Genomic DNA, 12,524 nt, shown 5'->3' with positions numbered 1-12,524 from the left:
GAGTCTGCAGGATGCGTCACATGACCTGTAAGTGTAATGGCAATGTTTATTGTTAACTATATTCTTTATTTTAAAGCCCTCTCCCACCCCATCACATAACTGTAAAGTTCAAGATCGGTGATCGGATGCAAGATCGTGTTATCTCGATCCCGATCTTTACAAAACGATTGGGTGAGGCTCCCCGAACCCGACCATTGGGGGGATTGCCCATCACTAGTGATAACTTGTTTTCACCAAAGAACCCCTTACTGCAAACTAGTGTAACACAGTGCTTTTTTTTTCAGCACAAAAAAAAGCATGTCTTGGTAGGAAAAAAGCTGCTTTTTTGGAGCTTTTTTTCATGCTTTCATGCTTTTTCATGCTTCTTTTTATCTATTGAGATAGGGAAAAAAGCAGGAAAAAAACAAAAACAATTGACATGTTGCTTCTTTTTTCAGCAACAAAAAAGCAAGGAAAAAAGAAGCAACGTGGCCACAGCAAGTCACGATTCTCACAGACTTTGCTGGGATGCATTTTCCTTGCTTTTTATTGATTAAAAAAATCAAGGAAAAAAGCATGAAAAAAAGCCCTGTGGATGTAGCACCCCACGGGGTCTGGGGAAAATACTCGCCACCGGGCCGGTGAGGGTCAGGGAATGTCACGCGTGGCCCTGCCTGGTTTCGTGACCCTGAGGTGCACACGGGAGGGGAATGGGTGGATAAGGGTGACGGTGGAGGTTGATTTTGTGACGCCACCTGTGGTATGAGGCCAAGGAATTAGCAGCTGCTGTCACTGTTCTCCAGGGCGGATGGTAGTAGCAGCAAAGATGGTTTCGCTCCCCACAGGTGGTGTCTACTCCCTGCCTGTATGCAGGTGCTGTGGGTCTAATGTGGGGCCTGCCTTGGAACATGACCCCGGATCCTATGTGGCACTGTGCTCCGGGAACTGCGGGGGCCAGAGGGACTTGCAATCACCCAAGCCTGCAGATTTTGGTGGACAACCTGAAGTATAATCCACCCTAGGATTCTGCACCCTGTCAGCGCCAATCCTGAGTGAGCAATCAAGCTCTCCCCTCGGCAACCGTATGAACTCCTGTGTCCCACCAGAGCCACTGGTGAAACCCGACTGCTCGCATCCTCTCCTGCTGGAGAACTCTCTAACTGTTGTGTTTGCTCCTACTTTCCCAAGTGGTTGCTCCTCCCATCACTAGTGGATTGGGGATCCCAGGTGTGGTGGTGTCCTAAAGACCCAGCCATTCTGGTGACCCTGTTATGAACTGGTAACCATGGCCGATCACAAAAATCCCATAAATCAGGAAAAAACCAAACCACAAGAGTAGTTGGAAACTAACCTGACCGCAATCCCCTATCTATCGGACAACACTAGAAATAGCAGTGGGATGTTCCTAACACACCTAGACACCTCGTCACTGCTGGCTACACCTCAAAGATAGAAATGAGGAATTCTAACTTGCCTCGGAGCAGTACCCAAAGGAATAGCAAGCCCTAAACATGTAACGACGGTGTAACACAATACACAGATAGAAAATATAGATTAGCAAAGGTGAGGCCAGACTTACTAGATACAACAGGACAGGAAAGATAACTGATTGCGGCCAGCAAAAAACCCTGCAAAAATTCCAAACTCCTGATAGAAAAAAGCCTTAAGACCACACGGACTTTCCTCCACTATATCAGTTACTCTTGTGCCAGACACTTTGAACAGAACTGCAGAGATAATGGGAAGGAACAAAATCACAGAAAAAATAATATTCAAAAGTGCTAATAATAAAAATCAGAACAGGGAGAAACGCCATTTCTTGCTGAAGGAACTACCCTCTCAAAAATAGGGGAGAGCCAGATCCTCACATCCAAGAAGACAAACACAGAACAAAAATGGAAAAAAAACCCAAAACACCTGTAAGTGCAAAACCATAACTAGGAAAAGAAAACCTGCAGACTTATCTTGAGTGAATTCTGGCCAGGATAAATAGAGGAAACTGAAGGACAAACTTCAAACCATTTTCAGAGGCAGAAGCAAACATTTATCACTGGCAGCAGCCAAGCAGAAACTGCTCTCCTAAATACACCAGGTTAGTCTGCAATAGGACTTCCTGGATTCCAAATTAATTTTAACACATGTTTGAGTCACAGATTGAGACTCAGCTTCATTACCATTCCTGGCCACCAGAGGGAGCTCCACACCAGCACCCACTCGGATGACATTGACAACAGTACCCCCCTTGAGGAAGGGTCACTGAACCCTCACCAGAGCCACCGGGTCTGTCAGGATGGGCATGATGAAAGGCACAAACCAATCTGTCAGCATGAATGTCAGAAGCAAAAACCCAAGAATTGTCCTCCTGACCATAACCCTTCCACTTAACAAGGTACTGAAGCTTTCGCCTATTCAGACAGGAATCCAAAATTCTCTCTACTTCATACTCTAGAACCCCTTCTACCAACACAGGATCAGGAGGCGCCGCCGTGGGAACTGCTGGTTCCACATGTTTCTTTAACAAAGACTTATGAAAAACAATGTGAATTTTAAAAGACTCAGGAAGAGCCAAACGAAAAGATATGGGATTAATAATAATCTAAATCTTATAAGGCCCAATAAATCTTGGCATAAATTTAGGAGAAGAAACTCTCATAGGAATATTTTTGGAGGACAACCAAACCATGTCCCCCACTTTAAACTGTGGACCAATAATCCTACGCCGGTTGGCAAACCTTTAGGCATTCTCCTGGGACTGAAACAATTTGTCCAGTACTTGACCCCAAATCTGCTGCATTCTCTCCACCACAGAATCAACTCCCGGACAGACAGGCTGAAGCCTTAACCTGCCCAGAAGAAAACCTTGGATGAAATCCAAATTGCAGAAAAAAGGAGACATGAAAGTAGAAAATATAAATAGAAAAAAAAAACAGATAGAAAATATAGATTAGCAAAGATGAGGCCAGACTTACTAGATACAACAGGATAGGAAAGATAACTGATTGCGGCCAGCAAAAAACCCTGCAAAAAATACCAAACTCCTGATAGAAAAAAGCCTTAAGACCACACAGACTTTCCCCCACTATATCAGTTACTCTTGTGCCAGACAATTTGAACAGAACTGCAGATATAATGGGAGGAATAAAATCACAGAACAAATAATATTCAAAAGTGCAAATAATAAAAATCAGAACAGGGAGAAACTCAGTTTCTTGCTGAAGGAACTACCCTCTCAAAAATAGGAGAGAGCCAGATACTCACATCCAAGAAATCAAACACAGAACAAAAATGGGAAAAAAACACAAACACCTGTAGGTGCAAAGCCAGCAATTAAGAAAAGAAAACCTGCAGACTTATCTGAAGTAAATTCTGGCTCAGGATAAATAGAGAAAACTGAAGGACAAACTCCAAACCATCTTCAGAGGCTGAAGCAAAAATTTATCACTGGCAGCTGCCAAGCAGAAACTGCTCTCCTAAATACACCAGGCTGGTCTGCAATAGGACTTCCTTTATTCCAAATTAATTCCAACACTTGTTTGAGTCCCAGATTCAGACTCAGCTTCATTATCATTCCTGGCCACCAGAGGGAGCTCCACACCAGCACCCACTTGGATGACATTCACAACACGACCCTTTTTGACCCAAGACTAGCCCGATCCACGGTAAAAGAAGAGCAGCCCTGTTTGTGTGTATGAGTTGTGTAAGTGAAACCGGCACCAACCTCCTCTGGACCCGGGTTGAGCACTGCACCTTAAAGGAGGTGCAGTACCCTGTGGTGACTGAAGCCTCAGGGGCACCACATGGGCACAAGGCCTAATTGTACATCAGTTATGGTGTGCACACAGTAGATGTACAGGAGCTGCCTGTGCTATACAGTCTATGCTCCACTATAACAGGGTCAAGGATAACGACTAACAGGTATTTGCATATCGCTGTAGGGTGGGCCCCTGGAGTGAATTTCCCTGGTGGGCCCCAGTTCGACTCTGAATGGGACACTTGTGTCTTCTGTTGATCTGACAGTGTCCAGGACCTCACAGGCTGTAGAAGAGAAAATAGGGATTAGATTTCTTACAGCCCCAAATAGAAAATGTTGCTAAACTTAGAGAGTTATCTGTTCTATTTAGGACTCCCTAGAAAGCTTGGTAATAACGGCTGCTGAAGCTATTGCTTGATTATCCAATATGAAATTATTATATGTGTACCTACACAAAAATAGCAGCTCCTAGCCAGAACATGTGATGAGCAGATCGGCTCGTATGCAGCAGAGTGTGACTCAAGTGTCCTGCAGCTCAACCCTACCTCATTAAGCTGCCGATTGTACTAGCAAGTCCAGAAGAAAGCAAGGGAGGGAAACAAAAACCAAATGTATATGAGATTGTGCCTCCTGCATTGAGCCGCCCTTGGCACTAGTCCTCCAATGCCTACTGCTTAATATGACCCTGATGGATAGGTATCTTCACTAGTTCAGGATCCAGCACCTAAATCCACTGACATTCTGCATTCAATGCAAGTGCCAATCCCATTACCATGCATAGAAATGCATAATAATGACCAAAATGGGGATTTAAAAATATGCTGCATGCTCATGTCGCGGGCGGAGGAGGGGACGCTGCGCTCTCCCACTGCTCAGGTCCGGCCGCTGCTCGGTGGTGGCTCGAGCGGTGGGCCGGATCCCGGGGACTCGAGTGGCGTTCCTCGCCCGTGAGTGAAAAGGGGGTTTGATTGTGGGGATTTGGTTATTGTCCATGACGCCACCCACGGTTGTGGTGATATTGGTGACACCATCGCTGCTCTAGACGGGGATCCCGGGAGCGGTGACAGGGAGCAGCTTTGTTGTTAGTTTTCCCCTCCGTGGGTAGGGGGTTGGTTGTCCCGGGGCCCGGTGATGGGGTAGGGATGGATGGCAGGCGGGTTACGGGGCCTGGTGAGGTGCAGGGTCGTGGGGGCAGCGCTGTGCCGCACGACACGGTGGTACTCACTCAGCCAATGATGAGGACAAAGTTCTCGGTAAAACACACGGCTGGATGGACGGGTCCCACAGACGGCTGCGGTGTTGTTTCTCCCGGCAGGTTGATGGTGACTGCCTTTCCCTGCACCTGTGTACTGTAACGGTTCCAATGGGTTCCCACCGGTAATCCGCTACCCAGCTTGGATATGGGCTGGAGGAGCCCCTTTTGCCCGCAGGCTCTGGCCCTGGGAAACGGTTGCCTTAGCGCTGGCGGTGTCTCCCTCTCTTGGTTGGACTGTTGCCTTCTGTCGGGACTTGGCTGCTGGGAAACCCAGGAGGTTCCCTTCACTAACGAATTCGGCAAATTCACGGCGACTCCTAGCCTTGCCGGGGTCCGTAAGCCCCTGCCAAATGGTGCTGACTTCTCTTTGTGTACCGGTCCGGTACCGCCGGGCCACCGCCCGCCCACGGTCCTTACGGTAGACTCCGATAGGCCACTCCTGCAGACGGTCACCACCGTCCGCCAACCTTGCTGCTCCGTCCGGGCCACACACCCGGACCAACTTTAGTTTCCTCAGCTGCCACTTTCCTTCCTTCCACTTTCCACTCTCAAACTGATCTCTCTCCACTCCTCAACTCATCTGCCTGCTTTTCCCGCCTCCAGGACTGTGTACTCCTCGGTAGGCGGGGCCAACTGCCTGGCCCACCCCCTGGTGTGGACATCAGCCCCTGGAGGAAGGCAACAAGGGTTTTGTGTCTGACTTCGGTGTGCCTGACCGGGAGTGTGGGGTGTGTGGGCGTTGTGCTCTGTGGCCCCTGGCTTGTCCAGGGCGCCACATTCCCCCTTAGTTAAATGCAGACCGTCCGCGGGCTGCCCGTCCATCACCGGTTTTATTTTCACAAACTGAAAAATAGAAAAACGGTAACACATTACAATTATAATAACATCTTCCCACATCGGGAGGTACTCTTACTTAAACGTTACAGTTACGGCTTCCGCTCTCTCCCACCCAAGCAACCTGGCCCTGATGCTGCCCCTAAGCAAATAGGCAGCACCCCTTGACCCCAGTCCTGCACAAGTTGCCCGAGCGGGTTCTGTCCTGTTCAGGGGACCCACGGCCATGGGGAACCCCTGAAACCCCCAGAGGATTGCCACCAGTTCTGGTGGTGGCTCGGCCCCAGCCTGCTCCACTGCGGGCCCTTCCTCCAATCTGCCTCTCCGGAGGCGGTATCGGTGAAAGCCACAACAACATTATTTACATGCCACAAGTTTGTGGTTGCCCTGCTGGTTCTCGGGCCTGTTCATAAGCAGTCCCTTATGCATAATTGTAAAGGGGGTCCCAACGGGGACCAGTTGTCGGCAATGACCGGTGCACATCAGGCTGACAATCAGGTAAATATTTGGTTAATCATTCACTTATCATTCTTTTCACTCCTTTAAATGTTACTTTGGTGGTCCCAACGGGGGACAACTGCAACGGGACTCCGCTGCCCTTACTCTGACTCTTCGGATGAGGCGGCCCCATCCTGCGCCACCAGCATGTCAAACATGCAGTGACATGCCTGCTGTGACAGGGGTGCCCGGTATCCGTTCCCACCATTGCGCGCGGTGTAATAAACTACCGGTTCTCCCACGTAGCGGAGACGCTCACTTGCCTCCTCACTTTCAGGGGTGGGCTCAGCACCGGAGCTGGAGTCACTGGAGTCACTGTCACTTGTCTCTGCGTCAGGCGGGTTGCCGCCAGCTGCCGCAGCCTCCTGGCCTCCAGTATCCAGCACATCAGATTCTTCCGCAGTAGCGTGGGGCAGTAGGTCAGGTGGGTTCACGCTGAGGTGCCCCATAAGTAATGGTAAGGGCGATGCGTGGGTTGAGACTGGGCCGGGCCCCTTAGCCGCAGTGGTCGGTCCTGGTAGGACATAGGGACGTGGGTCACCTGCCGGCTCCGTCACATCTGTTCCCATCCCATACATCGGGGCAGTCGCAATCAGCATCTCCACCTCGTTGGTCCACTGCTCCATCATAAGGCATATCTGGTTCTGCTGGCGTTGGTTGAACTCTATTATTCTGGCCCTCATCCACTCCACGGTCCCGGACTCGGGCATAGCGCCTGGTGCCATCCTGACCGGGGCCTCCGATACATCTTCGTTAAGGGGCCGCGGTCTCGGTGGCTCCCACAGGTGCAGCTCAGGGCAGCCCTGCGCGTCTGCAGCCGGTTGGTCCACCGGGGCGGATTGGCAGGGTGTCGCTACCGGTTGAACGGGTAGCGGGCCTAGTGGCGGAGCGGCAGTAGCTAACGCGGGTAGCGGGGGAGAAGGCAGGGTGAGCGGGTGCAGGCCGGGCCCCTCAGCCGCAGTGGCCGATCCCTCAGGAATACAAGGGCGTGGGTCTCTTACCCGTTCCTCCAAATCCTCCTCCACCTCACGTCTCCGCATAGCAGCCACCACATCCGCCATGTCGGTCTCCCACTCCTCCAGGAGGAGCTGCATGTGGGTCTGCAGACGGTCACTCAGCGGAGCGGTCCGGTCCCTCAGCCACGCCGCCGTGCCGGGCGCGGGGGCTTCCTCATTGGGAGTTGGACTATGCATCTCGGCAGTAAAGCTTTCCAGGAACCCGGTATCGCTGCAGAGTCCTGGCGTCTCTGCCTCTACAGCCGCGGCTACATGCGGCCAGACGCCATCAGTCCCCCTTAGTCTCTTTCCGGCTCCTCCTCTACAGGGGCGGGGTTTTGGCCTTCGCGCCTCCACTACTCGAGGAGACGCTCGAGCGGGAATTCTTCGTGCCCAAGATGGCGGCTTCACAAATTTTTCGGCTGGACACCTCCGGCGGTCACACAAGGCGCACTTCCACCAGTTGGTAGAACGGTAGGATCCTGTTCGTGACGCCAAGTTGTCGCGGGCGGAGGAGGGGACGCTGCGCTCTCCCACTGCTCGGGTCCGGCCGCTGCTGCTGCGGCTGCCGCTGCTCGGTGGTGGCTCGAGCGGTGGGCCGGATCCCGGGGACTCGAGCGGCGTTCCTCGCCCGTGAGTGAAAAGGGGGTTTGATTGTGGGGATTTGGTTATTGTCCGTGACGCCACCCACGGTTGTGGTGATATTGGTGACACCACCGCTGCTCTAGACGGGGATCCTGGGAGCGGTGACAGGGAGCAGCTTTGTTGTTAGTTCTCCCTTTCGTGGGTAGGGGGTTGGTTGTCCCGATGATGGGGTGGGATGGATGGCAGGCGGGTTACGGGGCCTGGTGAGGTGCAGGGTCGCGGGGGCAGCGCTGTGCCGCACGGCACGGTGGTACTCACTCAGCCAATGATGAGGACACAGTTCTCGGTAAAACACACGGCTGGATGGACGGGTCCCACAGACGGCTGCGGTGTTGTTTCTCCCAGCAGGTTGATGGTGACTGCCTTTCCCTGCACCTGTGTACTGTAACGGTTCCAATGGGTTCCCACCGGTAACCCGCTCCCCAGCTTGGATATGGGCTGGAGGAGCCCCTTTTGCCCGCAGGCTCTGGCCCTGGGAAACGGTTGCCTTAGCGATGGCGGTGTCTCCCTCTCTTGGTTGGACTGTTGCCTTCTGTCGGGACTTGGCTGCTGGGAAACCCAGGAGGTTCCCTTCACTAACGAATTCGGCAAATTCACGGCGACTCCTAGCCTTGCCGGGGTCCGTAAGCCCCTGCCAAATGGTGCTGACTTCTCTTTGTGTACCGGTCCGGTACCGCCGGGCCACCGCCCGTCCACGGTCCTTACGGTAGACTCCGATAGGCTATTCCTGCAGACGGTCACCACCGTCCGCCAACCTTGCTGCTCCGTCCGGGCCACACACCCGGACCAACTTTAGTCTGCTCAGCTTCCACTTTCCTTCCTTCCACTTTCCACTCTCAAACTGATCTCTCTCCACTCCTCAACTCATCTGCCTGCTTTTCCCGCCTCCAGGACTGTGTACTCCTCGGTGGGCGGGGCCAACCGCCTGGCCCACCCCCTGGTGTGGACATCAGCCCCTGGAGGAAGGCAACAAGGGTTTTGTGTCTGACTTCGGTGTGCCTGATCGGGAGTGTGGGGTGTGTGGGCGTTGTGCTCTGTGGCCCCTGGCTTGTCCAGGGCGCCACACTCATTGTTAGCACCAATCTCTCATAAAAAAACACGGACTAGCCCCATTGATTACAACAAGAAGTAAATGGCACTTCCTCTGTGTAGATGGTAAGAAATGTAGGGGTGCGCTTCAGGTTCCAAGGCCTTTTGTCAATAGAAGAATACAAGGCACTCCCAAGATTGGCAGCCTCCATACGGCAGTGGACACCGCGCTAATCACCCACACTGAACTCCTCTTCACGAATGTGCTTACTGATGAAGGTCTACGGACCGAAAACGTTCTGTTGTTGTTATGCACATTAAATAAATCACACGTTGCAGCCAATCTTGGGAGTGCCTTGTATTTTTCTATAGCCCCATTGACTGACCTAAAGGCTTTTTGTCTGAGTCTGCTGTTATAACCATGACAATAAATTTGAGTGTCAGCTTTGAAAAATACACATTGGAATGGTTAATCCTTAATGGAGTGGTCCAAAGGCTAAACACATTTTCAACTAAATTCCTTTCCTTTTTTTGGGGGTAATCTAAACTAATTTCTAATATGGTTGCATTCAAATTTCCTTACTGTTCACTAACTACACTAACTACTTATTGAATTTGTTTCCATTTCCTGTCTGATGACGCTTCATTTGAGAATACCCAGTACATGCTGGGATTCTCAAATGAAGTGTCATTATGGGGCAGAGGCTGTGGTCACTATCACAGCCCCTGCACCCTCCCAGTAATGAAGCATCATCAGTGACACTTCTTTCAGGGTCAGGTCTGATTTTTGCTCTGTCCCTGCAATGTGCACAATAACAGCGTGCTCTGTGTTTCTGGACCAGGTAAGCTGGAGTGGCGTATTGGGCCTATGAGTCTGGGGGCCCGCTGCCAGTGCATCGGGCCCCCCCCTCCCCCCTCCGTCCACGCGTTCAACTGTGTCTGTATCCACAATGCCAATACAGATCTAAGCATTGATAAAAGACTGAGTGAGTCTGAGTTGACGCTCCCGCCTTCATCATTTTCCCTCGGTGGTTCAAGTGTCATCGCAAAGATTGCAATGACGTCACTACAGCGTTCCCGCTGTGTTATGATGATCAGAGCTGCAGACTTCGCACCATGGAGTCCGAAGTAGCGGAGGAACAAGGGGAGGTGAGTATTTTTTTTCTTCTTAATTAATGAGTACATATATAACCATAATACTATATGGATGACAATGATGTGTGCATTGTCTTATATAGACAGCTATGTGGTGTGCATTATTCTGTATGGAAGACTATGGATGTACTGGATTCTCATTCAAAACATCATCAGACAGGAAAAAGGAAAAAAAAATCAATAGAGTTAGATAGTGAGGTTAGAGAACATTAGGGAATTTTTAATGCAACCATATTAGAAATTAGTTTAGATTACCCCAATAAATAGATAGGGATTTAGATGAAAATGTATTTAGCCTTTGGACCACCCCTTTAATGTGCGGACACACTAGAGCTATAGTAAAATATGGCTCATTTCTAACAAGATGCAATGTAAGGAACCAAGTGCACTGGTTACATTTACTACCCAAAAATCTTAATAACAAATAGTAATTGCAATAATAGGTTCTCTAGGCACATATTCAATTTACTGGAAATAATACAACACTTTTATTTCTGGTTAATAGCACTGAGTTATTATGTTGTTGTCTCAAAGTCGGCAAGAAATCGTACTACAGTATAATTATACTCAGGTATTCCATGAAATTAAAGATTAACTTTCATTATTTTTCATTAATCAATAGCTCAAACTAAGACCCAAAACTTTGTATTGCATTATTCTTCCTGTAGTGTATGCATACATGATAACCTATACTGAAAAATGACAATGTTATCCTAAAAATTAGTCCAACACTTATTCTTTTACAACCATAGCTGATATTACACCTAATACATTTCAATACTGCAATAATTTGTATTATTGAGTCCATATGCAGGAGATAAAGCTCAAAAAGTCTATGATCTTTTACTCTGAGATGCAGATCCAATAATACAGTCAATATGTTGTTCAACATAGTAACTCATTCATTTTAAAAGGAGTCTATCACCCCTAAAATGCATTTCAAATGGACTACACAGTGTTAAGGCCCCGTTACACGCTACGATTTATCTGACGATCTCTAAAACGATGTGACACGCCCAGATCGTAGTTACGATTTGCCGAGATCGCACATAGGTCGTTTATTAGCGGTCACATGTAACGATCTCACAAACAACGCAACATCGTTCAGCGATATATTGTTTGACCCAGGCGGTCGTGTGGATGTTGTTCGTCGTTTGCAGGGTGTCAAACATAGCAATATGTCTGCTGCGTTCCAAACGATGAACAATATTTTGAAATTGAACGACAAGTCAACGATCAATGATTTTCATCCTATTTGCGATCGTTCAGAGTCACTCGTAAGTGTCACACGCAATGACGTCGCTAACGATGCCGGATGTGTGTCCGTGACCCCGACGACATATCGTCAGATAAATCGTAGCGTGTAACGCCGCCTTTATGCACTTAGATCCTATAACAACCATACTAGCATATTACCTGTTACTGGTAAAGTGCCTGAGAAAATAACTTTTAATTCAAATAAGAAGTCTACGATGTACCCTTGGTGTGGCCAAGTGTTTGGTCTTATTTACATATTGGGAGTCTTTCTGCTTCTGACTGACAATACTTGTTTCCTAGAACATAAGCACTGTGTGAATGCTTCCAGCATGTCTGCACCTTAACACTGGCTTTGCCCGGCAGCACGTAGTGTACAGATGCAATTTCTCCTGATGCTGCTCACCAGTTCCATGTGTTGTTAGTATAGCGAGCAGCATCAGAAGATAGGAGACTAGGAAGGGAACATGAGCAACCCCTGTATACATGCATCAAATTGTAGAAAAAAGACCTCGCGTCACCACACATAGGTGCTAAGGAGAAAAAACGTTGATAAAAGAGGGGTAACTCCGGCACGCTAATCGTTTCCAGTGGGTATTTGAAGTAAATACACGAAAAAATTGATTTCAGATCCTTTTCTTTTATTAGTGCAAAAAATCGTGAAGAAAGTGCTGTACAAAATAATGTCCGCCAGGTGACGACGTTTCGGCCTGAAAGGCCTTCCTCAGGTCGGACAGACTAGATTCAGCAGGTTATATGTAGGATACATATGTACGTAATCAACCATATATATAGTCACATAGTCACAGAGGTCGAAGCGGCAATAGTGTGCAGGATTATTCAATTAAGATGAGTATTTGCAGCAGTTTACTGTATATGGAGGAGACTGGTCAATCAAGCAATCAAGTAGACTCTTCTATATTGTGACTCATTTGGTATATGTAAATCCCGCACGGTCTGGTATCACATAGGAAATGTGGGTCTCTAATGATGTGTTGCTGCACCTGAGTTAAAGAGCAAAGGGAGTTTACTACATCAGCAGGGGAGTATACCACATCAGCAGGGAAGTATCCCAGGTAAACATATGTGTAGATAGATAGATGTAGGTCTCTGGATGGCTGTGACTTCA

Source organism: Anomaloglossus baeobatrachus, chromosome 1 (genome assembly GCF_048569485.1).
Source record: "Anomaloglossus baeobatrachus isolate aAnoBae1 chromosome 1, aAnoBae1.hap1, whole genome shotgun sequence".
NCBI lineage: Eukaryota > Metazoa > Chordata > Amphibia > Anura > Aromobatidae > Anomaloglossus > Anomaloglossus baeobatrachus.
This window is presented reverse-complemented; position numbering follows the sequence as displayed.